Source organism: Simochromis diagramma, unplaced genomic scaffold (assembly GCF_900408965.1).
Source record: "Simochromis diagramma unplaced genomic scaffold, fSimDia1.1 OVJJ01000631.1, whole genome shotgun sequence".
NCBI classification, from domain to species: Eukaryota; Metazoa; Chordata; class Actinopteri; order Cichliformes; family Cichlidae; genus Simochromis; species Simochromis diagramma.
The window spans coordinates 139535-153832 of NW_024387500.1; the positions used below are offsets into that span (position 1 = coordinate 139535).

General features: G+C 39.3%; 1 long non-coding RNA gene across 2 annotated transcripts; it reads right to left on the reverse strand.

Moving 5' to 3' along the window:
- Positions 1-3086: 3086 nt before the first annotated feature.
- On the reverse strand, positions 3087-10035 carry LOC120725681. Of its 2 annotated transcripts, none has more exons than XR_005694178.1 (5): positions 9260-10035; positions 8284-8338; positions 7325-7475; positions 6944-6998; positions 3087-3608 (listed from the first exon to the last, which is right to left on the reverse strand). It is a non-coding gene; the product is annotated as an uncharacterized LOC120725681 (long non-coding RNA). The 2 variants fall into 2 exon arrangements; XR_005694177.1 differs by lacking the exon at positions 3087-3608 and adding an exon at positions 5218-5668.
- Between the last annotated feature and the right edge of the window lie 4263 nt (positions 10036-14298).

A 14298-nucleotide genomic window follows, 5' to 3' on the forward strand; every position in this document is an offset into this window, starting at 1 on the left:
GGCAGGTCCCCACAGAGCAACGGCAGAGAGAAACAGATGAAACATCTGTTAGAGAGAAAAACGCTTGGCTGCTTTCTTACTGTATGACACCAAAAGGGTTGTTTTTTAATAACAAAGGCTTCATGTTTTACAGTTAAAGGTAAAGCTCATGCAAACATGCAGGCTTATTTGTCTGATCAATGCAAAAGTTCAAACATGTCTCTTTCAAGCTTCATTATCAGCTGAGATCATAGTAAAGAACAGACAGGATCCTGATCCATCTGTCTTTATATAATTACTGTTTTTACTGTAATGTAGAATATCATGGAACTAAACACAGACTGCAGCCTAAAATACTGCTAAAAACAGCCCTTTATTTTTTAAGGTTTTAACGTATTAACCTTTTATTATAAGAGTCACCTGATCCTCAGCAGGTATGTATACAGAAATACACACCAGGTCATTATTAAGCAAAGCGAAGCCAAACTGCTCCTGTGTGACAGATGAAGTCACCCTTTAAACAGCATTTAGATGCTGCTAATGAAACTCGATTAGTGGCAGCACTGGTCTGTGGGCTGGGGACACTGGTGCCACCAGTACAGCGTGCACTTTTCACAGCGCCAGCATGTGGATCAAACTGCATTCTGGGTCAAACCTGATGTTTTATCATTTACACTGAACAAAAATAAAAACGCAACACTTTTGTTTTTGCTCCTGTTTTCCATGAGCTGAGCTCAAAGATATGAAACATTTTCTACAAACACAAAAGACCCGACACTCGCAAGCAATGTTCCCTCTAAGCTGCGCGCGTGCACAATTGTGCACTGCTGGCACGGTCTCTGCACAGAAAATCTGCGTTGCGCACAAGAAAAAATCTAACCTGAATTGAAATTAAAATGAAAACTTTAACAATTCTGTTTTGCAGTGTTAGTCAGTGAGTGACTGGCTGCTCCCGTATGGGATCAGAACGAGGCCACCTTATCCCATAGTCCAGCCAATCACGCGATTCACATTCGTATATACGCAGCTAATCAACGTGGTTGACAGGCTAAGGACAGCGTCCTTATGTGCCGACACCGGTGTTTTGCAAAGCGGCTGATGTGGAGTGAAGCCACGTTAAGACAACGTGTACAACCATGGGAGAGTTGAGCAGGACAGACGGAACACTGACGGGAAAAGTGTGGACTTTATACCAGTTTTTAAATTGTGTTAGACGAGCAGCCAGACAGTTCACAGGCCAAAGAGTAGTTTCCCAAAAGTTTGGGGATCAGCGCGATGCTTTCTCTGGCAGACTGAGAGCAGCCTTGTGCGCTTTTGCTCAGCAAGGTTTTTCATCTGACAGTGTGATGTTAGCAGTGGGGGAACCTAAAATCAGCTGCAGGGGCCTCTTTGTAGAACTCTGAATCAACAAGATGTTAAGCAGGTATTTCTGTCCTGGCTGATTTCCACCCTCTACACTGACAGTTCACTGTTTACACCATCTTTTTTCTACATTTAAGCATCACCAGCTGAAATTCATATTCATCTCTGTTACACTTGATGTAACAGATGTATAACTTGATGTATTCTTTCTCCATCTCTGCGTGAAGTTATTTCAAACTCGTTTCTGTCCCTGTGAAATACAGCAGCGGGACCTTTAGCTGCAACACACTGTGAGAGAAACTACACAAAAACAGCTTGTGTGTTTGCTGATGTTTGTTGGGCTGATAGAAACGTTGCGTTTGAAATTACCTGCCACAACATGTTACTCCCTTTATGCTTGATCGTCTTCTGTAGGGCTCGTTAGATGGCCCACTTGGACCTGTTACTGTGGCACACGTCATCTCTTTGTATGTAACGTCCCCTGGTGATTATTTCAAAGAGGACTGTACGCTCAGAGTGACAGAAACAATAACCCCCTGCAAATTTGTTAAATCAAAAGTAAAAACAAACTGTAAGAAGTCCAAAGTACAGTTATTTGTTTACAATGTAATGAGGAAAAGTAAAAAATACTCCAGTAAAGCACAGATATCTGAAAGTTCTACTTTAGTACAGTAGAGTACAAAGTATTTGTACTTTGTTACTTCCCCTTTGTGACGAACCTTTACTGAGGCGAGTGAGTCTCAGCTCTTTGTTCTGGGCTGTTTGGTGACCTCTTGGATGCGTCGTGGCTGGATGCCCGGCCGCTCCGAGGAAGGTTCACCTCTGTTCCATGTTTTCCATTTGTGGATGATGGCTCTCACTGTGGTTTGGTGGAGTCCCATAGCTTTAGACATGGCTTTATAACCCTGTCCACACTGACAGGTCTCAATTCACTTGTTTCTAAATTTCTTAGGATGCTGGCATGATGTCTGGCTTTGGAGGATCTTCTGGTCTGTGACATGCCACAGTTAATTTATCTTAATAATAAACACCTTCATTTAGAAAGTGCATTTTGTGTTGACTTGTGTTGTTGTTGTGTAATATTTAAATGTGATGATCTGAAACATTTAAGTCTTTTTCACACCACTGTATGTTATTTTATTTTTTTATATATTTCTGTCTTTTTCTGGAGCGATCGTGATCGGCCACCTAGACCAAAACTGCCAGGGCCGATTTCCTCCCAGTCCAGCCCTGATTCCTCAATCATTCTTGTGGGCTACATCTCTCCGACCATGAAGATTTATACTCATTTTACATAGCGGGCCACATACAGCCCACTGTACGCCGGACCAGTGAAACGCCCCTTACTGTGTAAAGAAGTGACATATTTAACTGTTTTTCTACATGATAAAGAAAAAGCTGCTGTGACAAAGACAGAAATCTGTTGGCACGGCTCTTTGTGCTTAAATCGTAAGAAATAAACGTGTAAAAGCCCTGACAGCTCATTGCCCACACTGCAGTTTTTTCCTTTCGTTTTTTAAACTGTAGTCGTGAAAAAAAAAACAAATTTCTGTAGTAAAAACTTTTAATTGTCATTTGCTTGATGATTTTGTGTAGTGTTAAATATCAACACTTCACCGAGTTCCTTTGATTCCTCCGAGGCATCCGATGGAAGACAAAACACTGCTCAGTAGACCATTTAACTCTTTATTACATCTAAGGAGGGAGATGCGTCCTGCACAACACGTTGATCTCAAAATGCTGGTGCACCCCTGACAGTTTTATTACAGACGCTCTCTCACTCTAGTCTAAACAGTGTGTCAGTAACTTTCCACCAGAGATGGTCCCGTCTTATCTACTTTTTCCCAGGCAAGTGTGAGTGAGAGTCTGCAGCGTTTGACTTCCAGGGACACTTGTCTAATGCCTTTATTTTTCAGGGCCGTGTCCAGTTAATACTACACTATATGGTTATATGGCAGAATTGAGGCACTTCAAATAATTTAATCCCAGCAGTAGCATGAATTACAATAGAGGTTTTTATCACTAGGAAAGCTGTAAAACTTCTCGGGGGCCAAATATAATTGTATGAAACAGTTGTGGTTTCGAGCCTGTTTCTACCCAATAAACCGTCACACAGACCCACTGAAAGCTTCACACATGTCTCAGGTTATCTGTGTGCAGTTACCTGGAGCGTCAGAAGCTTGAAACTTGCTCCACTCTGTCTTCATCGCTGTGCTCTGCACACTGGTTGCTCACCGCATCATGTGCATGTTCTCAGGTGCTTTTGGCTAGAATTCATAGGATAGACACAGACAGGGTTCATGAATTATTGCCTGTATCATAAAATAATGGAACGGGCAGAATACATATATTCTCAAAATCATTCATATATTTCCTGCTTTTCAGGAATTGAGGTGATAATTAGCCTTTGGCGCAGTTTTTGACCCATAACCAATGATGAGCAGCTTACATCACTGTCACAGTGCTGCACTGATGCCTTCCTGAGAGCCAATGCAAGCACAAGTTAAGTCAGGAGTTTTTTCATGCGCTTTCATTATTTCTTTTAACTAAGGGGGAGTGAGGTCAAATTTGACCTCAGGCATGTCATGAATACTGAAACCTGGGCTGACTGAACTGACCACAGCTTCTGACTTCAGCATCACTGTGTCCTTTACACAAGAGGCCGACTATATTATTTATTATATATAATAGTATATTTCTATGCAAAACAAGAGGAACTTCAATACACAGCAGTATATTCACAGTTTAAACCACACTGTAAAATATAACTTGTTTCAACTTAAAAATATCAGGTAAAGGGCTGCCTTAAAATTTTAAGTTAAGTCAAGAAATAGAGTTTGTTCTTGTAACACAACCAAATGTTATGTTGATGAAAAATGTCTAAACTTTCATCTTAGTTTAGTTGACTGAGATTTGTTAGCCAGTTCAACTCCTTTAATTTTCATTTTTACTTGGGAAAACCCTTTCAGCTAAATTAAAATAATCTATTGTTTAAACTCTTGTCCTAGTTCAGTTGACTTGGGTTTTTTAGTTAATTCAAATACTTTAGTAGTTCTTTTAACTTAGGAATCTATTTTAGCTTAACTAACATAATCTGTTAGCTAAGTTGATTTAAGTTTATTAATTAACTGAGCTCCATTTACAGAAAAAAAATAAAAACCCACGGATTCCATTAAAGTGTATCTGATCAATTCAGGCAGAAAGTTTGTTTTAAGAACATGACAAGACAATTACTCATGAGCACGCAACATTCAACATTTATTGTGCCATCTTAGTCATCTGAGAAACAGAAATCAGTGACGTAGCTCATCAGGCTCACAATCCATCAAAACTCAAGGGTTGCTCCCTGTGAAACAATAAATTTGAACTTTGTCTTGAGCCCAGTTTGGGTGAAGATTAAATTCTGACCAATACTCTAGGAGCAGTAGTGATTCTTGTGAAGTAACAACATAAAGTCTGCATTATTGTAATGTATCAACGGGACACTTGCTACTTTACAGAAGTTATTCTTTACATTTGCAAAATGTTTAAACTTCATTGTGCTCAGTCACACCTGTTAGCATAAAACTTGAAATATTATAATAGTACAAAACCTTTGATAAGTGACAGTAAAGATCAGTTTAAAACAACTAAGACATCAAACTCTTCTATTTGTCTTTGTTTACAATTGCAACAAATTCCACAGAACCAATATCTCTGAAAATGAGTGCTGCATGCTCCTGAAACATTTGATAATATGAATATTTCAGCAACATTAGTGTGAGTCTGCTCAATTGCAAAACAAAGGAAAAACTACTGACTTGCATGAGATAAGCATCTGCAGAGTCCACCATTATATTGTTGTTCATGTAAGTTTCTTAAACCATGAAAAAATGAGTAATTGTCTAATCTGGAATGTAAAGTGTAGTCATTTAGTGACATACAAAAGTGAGAATGAGAACTTGCAAGAATAAAAAAAACAAACAGTAAAATAAAAATTGTCCTTAACGCTAAGGCAGTTGTATGCTGTGAGCATACAATTACAGTTCTGCATGGCGTTCTGCAAGAGTCTGTTTCTTAGACCATGCACTAGTGAGACGCACTGCCTTCCACCAATGTTCATTAGGATGTTCTGAATGACTTCAAAGATGCCCTTAAGTTCCGTTGGATAGTCTATGTTGAGGGCAAAGAGAAGGCCCATCAGCATGGAAATGGCACTTGAGACATCCTTCAGATTAGACAGGATTACTGCCGCCTCAACGACAACCAACACATCGATGATGTCTTCTTTCACCATCACAATGGCAACTTTCATCCTCTTAGAAAACGTGTCTTCAGTACCTGTCGGCTATAAAAGGGTTCAAAGACAAAAAATAAAATAAAATTACACAATATCCCTCGTGCTTAAGAATTCATGTCTTTCCAAACAAGAGCCACACCGATGCCTTGGATGATGGTGATTGGCTTTGGGTAACACTTATTAGTAAAGTTTTTTCAGAATGAGATATGCACCCCCATGTTACAAATCCATTTCTTGCTTTAAACAAAGACCATGTTCATAAATAACTGAGCATGCCTTCAATTGCAGAATTCAAACAAAATTTTCCATTTAAATGGTAAATGGCCTGTATTTGTAAAGCGCTTTATTAGTACCCTAAGGACTCAAAAGCGCTTTACACATTCAGTCATTCACACACATGGGTGGATGATTGAATCGTGGCTCAAGAGTTGACAGTTCGTCTTATAATCGGAAGGTTGCCGGTTCGAGCCCCGGCTCCGACAGTTTCAGTCGTTGTGTCCTTGGGCGAGACACTTCACCTGTTACCTACTGGTGGTGGTCAGAGGGCCCGGTGGCGCCAGTGTCCGGCAGCCTCGCCTCTGTCAGTGCGCCCCAGGGTGGCTGTGGCTACAATGTAGCTGCCATCACCAGTGTGTGTGAATTTAAATCTACTTATGCTAAATATTGGCTGTGCTCTAAACCAAATCTGTCTGAGAATACATGAACTGTGCAAACTGCAGCTACACTACAGGATCAGATTGTGGCTCCATAGACAATGCTTCTTTAATCAGTTTATTGATTAAAGTTTATTTTTTCTCCCTATATTAACAGCATGAAAAAAGAGCGTAGACATGGCTGAACAGGTTGCATAATTGGCACTGAATATCAACATCCACCTTTACCCAGCTGCCCAATGACTCTGGGCCAGTAACCTTTAATTGCTTACCCAGTCTACACAGTCTCTTTTCCAGGGTCCAGGACATTTCACCAAAGTATTGCCCCCCACAGCTGTAGCAGCCACTGCAGGCCCTTAAATATCCTAATATCTCTGCCATTACAATATACAATGTGAGAAATCAAACGTAAAGCTGAAGTGAACAGTACAGCAGCGAAATGTCAAAGACCCTGGTGAAGACACGAATAAACACAAGACACTAATAATATCAATGCTAGCTTGCCAGTTTATTTCTCTGAAACCCAGACCAAATCTGCAGTGTCAAAGATCTTGTAATAATACATTTGGTGAGGAAGAAGTACACATGTTATCATGTGGCATCTATTGTTTCATTTAAAATCCACTGTGGTGCTGTCATTATTAATTTTACTAAAAGAAACAATGCTAACCTTCACAGTCTTGAGAGTGTGTGAGGTCCTCTGTCCTCTTCCTTTGTGTAGGGCTCTGGTCAAAGAAGTCAAAAAGAAAACAAAAACACTTTAAACAGTGTTTATGAAGCATGCAGACAGCTCCAAATTCACAGCTTTTTGATGCATAATTCCATCAATATATGATTATCATTAGAGATTTTGAATCAGGCTTATCAGGACATTCAAGTAGAATATGATATCCAACCTACCACCAATATACACAGTAAAAGTTACCACACTAAATGTCCAGTTGTGAAATATGATGACAGACTTTACTCATCAGCTTTCTTTCAATGAGTTCATCAGTTGAACTGGATAACCTAAAACTTAAAGGATTAGATTTCGCAGTTGAACACTTACATCATCACCGAAGCATTTTATGAGCCTAGTTAGCCCTCCTATGCCGCTCTTGATTTTGTACAGCTCCATGAACCTCTCCATAATTGTCAAGCACAGCAAAAAGGAACCCTTTCAGGTCAACAGATGTAAGACGGGCAAATTCTGCTTCAACCTGAGCAATAGAAGAAGAGGGGTGGGGAGTACATGCAGAATAAAAAAAAAATGTTCTTTGAGACCCAAATTTAAGCAAACTGAGGCTTAATCTGAGGCCCATTAGAGAAAACACAAACACACAAAAGCAAACAAACAAAAAGATGCACTTTACCTGCCGTTCAGCGAACAATAAGCTCTGTCTTGAAATATTTTAAAGTAGAATGATTGTGAAAATGACTTATGTGACGTAAAACTGGAGTAAACGTGCGATTAAAAGAACACTGAGTAAAAGGACAAGTAACAATTGCCTTATTCCTCAGATGTTTACCTTGATGAGCAACACATTGCTTTAGTCCAACTGCCTCATTAAAGTTACACAACAGGCTTTTTACATTAAAGCCAGCAAGTCCATTACATACTCCCTTTTTATATCTGAAATACTGTGCACATTCTGTGTATATGTAGTGGACGGCAATTTACCCAAAAGAGTGCAAAGTTTGCAAGTCCACCTCATTTAAATGACAAAGTCAGATGTGATCATCTAGACCTGTGAAAATAAATTAATGACAAACCTGCAGTTATGGATGTTATTACAACCACAAGACCCTAAACAGTCTGCTCCATTGATTTGTTAATGAATCATGTGTTGGTAGCACGTCTGAATATTTAGTTTATGCCACCTGCATGCGATCATCAATAGTGCAATATTACTTCTTAAGAAGGACCCTGACACCACAATCTTTATATCATTTGTTCTACAGAGCTATTAAGTTACAATATAATCTGTGGTGTTTCCAATATGACAAAATGCACAAATTGTAACTTACCATTTGACTCCACTGACAAAAATAAATCCCCAGCATCAAGTTTGGCTTCACAGACCTAAAATAAGTAAAATAAAAATATGTTATAATTATATTGTTTTCGCCATTTATTCATGTTTGCTCATTTTCTGACATATAAACAATGTTAGTTTTGTTACAATACAGGGAATGCAGTTTAATTAAAAGGTAAATTATGCAAAAAAACCCAAACTTCTGCAGTATATCATGCCAAAAATCAGTGTCTCTCATGCCAATTATTTTATCACTACAGCTCTTTCAGTATGGAAACTCACACAATCTGGTCATACTGATCACAAGAGTCCAAAAATAAGTCAAAATGGAGCTGTTGTTAAGCATAAAGCATTTCAGGGTAACAAATAACTGCACAATATAATTAAAGCAAAAAATAAACACTGGAGGACTATCTGATTAAAAACTAATATAATGCTGGTTTGTGGACCATATTTTATCTCAATCCTCAGTGCACTCTTGCAGCTTAGCATGCAGCAGTTAACAACAACTTAAGTGATTGCATAGGGGTAAACAGATGACAACAAGCATAGCAGTCCTGCCAAAAAGTTCTTTTTGAACCCAGTCAGTTATTGGAAATACTGCCAAAATGAACTTCCACCAAAATACAACAGCCTGTTGTTACAAGTACAGAGACAATATGAAATGAGCTTTATTAATTAGCTGAGTTAGCTTGCTAATATCGCAGCAGTGGTTGAGTGCACAACCTTAAAGCTAGCGGCACAATACTTGTGATTTGGTCAGTGCCACATTAAACCCATAAAAAGGCCATGTGTCAGTTTATTAGGTCAAGTTTGGTCATGACACAAGCTGGACCTTGTGGGCTAAAGTTACATTAGCTAAAGCAAACATTTCGGTAAAAGAGAAAACCCACGTCATGCCATAAATTCAAAACATGTTCCAACTTTCGTAGCTCTCTTTCCTTATAGTTATAACCAATGTTACTCACCGTGAAAGCAGATTCCAAAGAAGACGATTAGAAAACGTCCAAGTAAAGTGAGCATGTCGCTAACCGCCAATTCCCCATGATGCACCTCGATAGCAGTCACGTGGGACAGTTTTGAATCCTGCTGTGCTCAACTTCCCCACATTGTCAAGTTCACATAAGTTGCTGATTTAGCTGGACATGAGTTTTCAAGTTAGCTTTTTTTTTGGTGTAATTGGGACGTTTTTAACTTGTAATTCTATGTTATAACAACAACTTCAGTCATCTATCGTCAAACTGATATAGAATAATATGTTGAAATAACAGACATCTAGAATTACATTTTACAGTGCACAAAGACATAAACACAAAGCGTTTATGGATCACGGATCAGGATCAGTGAGATGTGGCTTTCTCACCCGACGGCACGGACACGGTCGTGGCTGAAAGCCGACAGCTCGCTGATTCTGATCCGTCGGCCGGTCCGCGTTTTGTGTTTACGCCCTTTTTGCGCTGATTCTGAAGCTGCAGCTTTTATCTCTGTCCAAACAATGTTGACTGAACTGTGGTGTAATCTTTATGGATGTACATGCATGCGCCACTAGGCGGCAGTACTTACCCACAAACAGGAAATGGGTTGGCACGTGAACAGCCACGAGAAAAACTGCATTAAAGATTGTTGTTGCTCCACGTTATCACTTGAGCAGGAGTTTTATTCAAGAGCCCAACACAACATGAAGCAGCAGCCAAAGAAGATCCAAACTACGCTTCACATAAACATCGTCATGAATTCACTCTGACTTTTGCTGTTTCGCTTAGAGCGCCATAAAAATCACACTTCATGCACAGCTCTCTCTCTCTCTCTCTCTGTGATGGATGCATGCAACCACACAACTGAGATGCTTAGGTAATATTCATTTGGTCTTTTGTCTTATGTTTACGTTATGCTCTAAAGCTTCTGTGATCATAAGTTAACTAATTTGATATTTTGAGTTTACCTGTAATGCATGACAGCACTAAGCTATAGCCCAAATGGTAGTGATGGCCCGCTTGAAGCTGACGCTCCGGAGCGTGTGTCGAAAAAACAACACACTGGTTCAGAAGCACTGTGCCGAGGCTTGCTTCGTTTGGCAAAAGTCACGTGACCAGTGACGTCCGAAGCTTCATTACGCACGTAACTGCTTCGGTACCTGATTCAAACGGATATAAGGAAGTGAATCATCCACGGGATTCGTGGAGTGTGTTGATGGTGACAGATAGCGACGAGGTGATCATTCCACTGACAGATATGGAGCCAGCGAGGAAGAGAGGACGTTCTGGCGTGTGGGAATATTTTGAGTTGATTTTGCTCAATTCATTCTATCTGGTGAAGTGAAAAACTTGAAATGTCCAAAATCATGTTTTCATAATGTAAATATCATTACAGCATATGACTTTAGGAACACTTCCATGTGAATTAAAGCTGATGAAGACTACAAAAATGTATTTGACACTATACGTACATTACATTGCTACAGTTTAGAAAATCATTTTGTTTATTGTTTTTAGGTGATAGTCTGCAGACCCAGGAATACCTGCATATCTACCAGCTTGCAGTGCGGTTCCTGCACTCCACAGCCTCTTCTGTTCCATGCAAGTGGATTTTCTCCAGGGCAGGAGAAACTATTTCTAAGAAAAGAAACAGACTCAGCCAGCGCACAGTAACACTAATCCTCTTTTTAAATGTAAATAACAAAAGGGCTACCTGACATAGATCATGTTTTTACTTTGCAAGTTCTTGATTAGGGGTGGGTTTTGATTATCGCCTTTCTGATTACAATCCATGCTAAATTGAATAAAGTGATATTGATTCATTAAAATCCCGTGTCGATTTGTAAATTAACGTTATTATGCCTGAAACGCCAGCATATCAGGTTAAACCTCACAACATGTCGTCAAACACCAAACAGCTAAAACAGTAACTGGGAGCAGGTTTACGGATTCTGCATACAAACGTGAACACAGAGCGCGGACCCGACGCGTCAGAGTCAGATTTTGGTGCGTCGTCGGGTCCGCGCTGTGTTTGCCTCTTTTTTCTTCGCTGGCTTCTGCAGCTGCAGGTTTCATAACTCTCTGTTTACATCTCTAATTAAGTCTCACATGTGTCAGCTTTCTTTTAATAGATACGAAATTATGGATATATACTGTTAAATGATCAGAATTGTAATATTTCTGACTGAGGCAAAACTTTCCAGATTCCAATCAAATTGAATCGGATCCTGTATCGAATCAAAATGATTCTACAAATCAGTAACGATGCAGCCGTACTCAGCTCCCTAAGCATTTTCCCTTTCCAGTTCACAATCAATCCCACCCCTAGGTCAAAAATATGTATAGGACAATTGGCCTAATCTAATATTTTGTATGAACCTGTCCAGCTGTCCAGTGATTAAACGACAAGTAGATGGAGGCAGGACTCCACAGCAGGGGCATACTCCATAATGTGCTGTGCATTCTCATATGTATATTATATATATTGCTCACTTATTGTATTTACCAACATCAAGGAGTTATGAGCAAAGAAAGGCCACACCATAGTGCATGTTTAAATAGGGAAAGCTTATTGATCAAAATGTATTACGCAAATACGCATTACATTTTTTTCAGCCCCCCAATCGAGAAAACAAAACCAATTACATGTTCAAAGCAACGGAACGGTGGCCCAATATCATCGAGAACTCCACTCTTGAGTGAGCAGTGATAATTGAGCAGTCCGTTTTATTTTGCAGATTCAAGCTGCTCTTCAAAATTTTCACCACCAGATGTCACCGGAGAGGACTGTGTTGAAAAGCTTCGAGTAATGAACCGTTTTTCAATACACGCTTCAGTGCTTCGGAAAGCTTCATTTGGCCATCACTACCAAATGGTGGCATAGACTTTGCTTTGCATTGTTTGTTATTTTATATAGGTATGTTATATTGATTATATTTCTGCTCTTTCTGAGTTACCTGACCTCCACTCCAGTCCTTCCTGGTTTGGCTGAAAGAGGAGGCTGAGGGTGGAGCTGGTTTAAATGCAGAAGCCAATAAAGTGGACTGGACCATCTATTGTGATCATGCAGGGGGAATGGGGTTCTTCTTGAATGATGGTTAGCTGTTATCTCTTTATTTTTCACCTTTGGTGTATATAATGGTTTATTCATTTGCTATATAACTGGAGCTGTTTCTCATTTGGGCAGGTCAGTTTGTTGGGTTATGTTTTTGTTAAGTGACTTTTCAGTAGCGGTCTGTCAAGTTAACCTCTTTTATGGGCCCACTTGCTTCTTAAAAACTTTATTTTTTGTTTTTTTGAATTTTTGTAATCATCTTGTCCTTTTGGGGGTATAATAAGCCCTTTTTTTTTTTTTTTTTAAGATTACATTTGTGCCTGTGTTCCTGGCTGCTTGGATCATGACACTCTCTCTCTCTGTACTTCAAGAACAGTTTCCCATCTAAAAATCTGTTTTCTGCATTATTCGCTTGCTTGTTATGCACAAGTCTACCGTTGTTTACAGCCTGTCGGACGCTGTTTGTTTCCTTTCACTTACTTCCGAAAAGAAAGCCTAATTTCTGCTGTTCAATACTGAACATATTTAAACTTTTTAAAAATTAAAAACTTTTGCTGTGTCTCTAATCCAACCTCTGTAACCTTGCTTCACTTCAGCAGCATCAGGTAATGTTCAGATGTTGATTCATGGTTTCCTTTCGTTTTTGATTTACTGCAGAATATTTTTATAAAATCCAGGCCAGGAAAATCACCTTCATGTTTTTCTGTTTTATCCTCAGCTACTTTGACACAAAGGCCTCTGCTGTGATGTTTACACCTTTGATAAAGTCTGGCAAGTGTCAGCTTTCTTTTTATAGATATAAAAATATGGATATGTAGTGATGCATGATCAGAATCCAATCGTGGAATCGATTCTAGAAATCAGTGACGATACCGAGCCCTAACAGTTACACAATCATATCAAAACTCTGTCCTGATAGTTTCCACTTTCTCTTTTGTGTCAGACACACTGAGAAAATATTCGGGATAAATAACCATGAAAAGAACGTATATATTCAGTTTAGAGGTTTACACATCACATCATTATAATCACAGAGCCTGTTTCACTAGAATCGTCCACTTGATGGCGCAGTAGAGCAAATGAATCATCACAATGCTTCAAACCATAAATCGACCAGTTGGATAGAAGCTTCAGTTCATCACGAGGCTTCATCTCACCAACACTACTCACCAAGTCCCGTTCAGTTATGTTCTTATTATAGTTATCATAAGAGTCTGAACACATATTTTACCCATTTTACCTGAATTAACACGAAAACACAGTGAAGCAGCAAGTTTTTTAACCTTTAACATGTTTTTAAACACAAATGAAACACTATACCATGAATTGCATCATTGTTGATGTTTTTTAATTAGTTTTTTAACCATTATGATCTATTTATTGATTATTTATCACCTGTAATATATTTCTTATGACTGTTTTTACTAGCAGGCTTTATTTATTGACAGCTATGTTTACCAGGGTTACATAGAGCTGCTCAAAGCTCATTCCTGTCTGCAGAGCTCATAGTGCAGGAGGCCAGCTCGTCCACTAGAGGGCGCTGTTACACAGGCACACACTCACATTCAAACATTTAACAGTAAAGTATGAGCGACAGAGACTTTAAACGAGAACCTGAACATGAAAACAGAAACACTGTGACCACAAACACTGATGACACACTGTGGATGTGACGTCACAGTGGGCAGTTACACACTCTTTAACACACACCTCTCTGATTTCACCTGAACTCACACTTTAATAAATTCACCTGCTGATCTTTATTCACACACGGACCGGGCCGAACCTCCACAGAAGAAAATACAGTCAGATGATCCTGACTTCTTAGCAAAGGTTCGCATCATTCATAAACTCATTAAGACAGTGCACCATTTAAAAAATGTTTCGGGGGACGTTCCTCCTCCCTCTCTGAACCAGATAGTTTAATAGTTTAATTATTTATATAGCACATTTAATTACAACAGGAGCGTTGACCAAA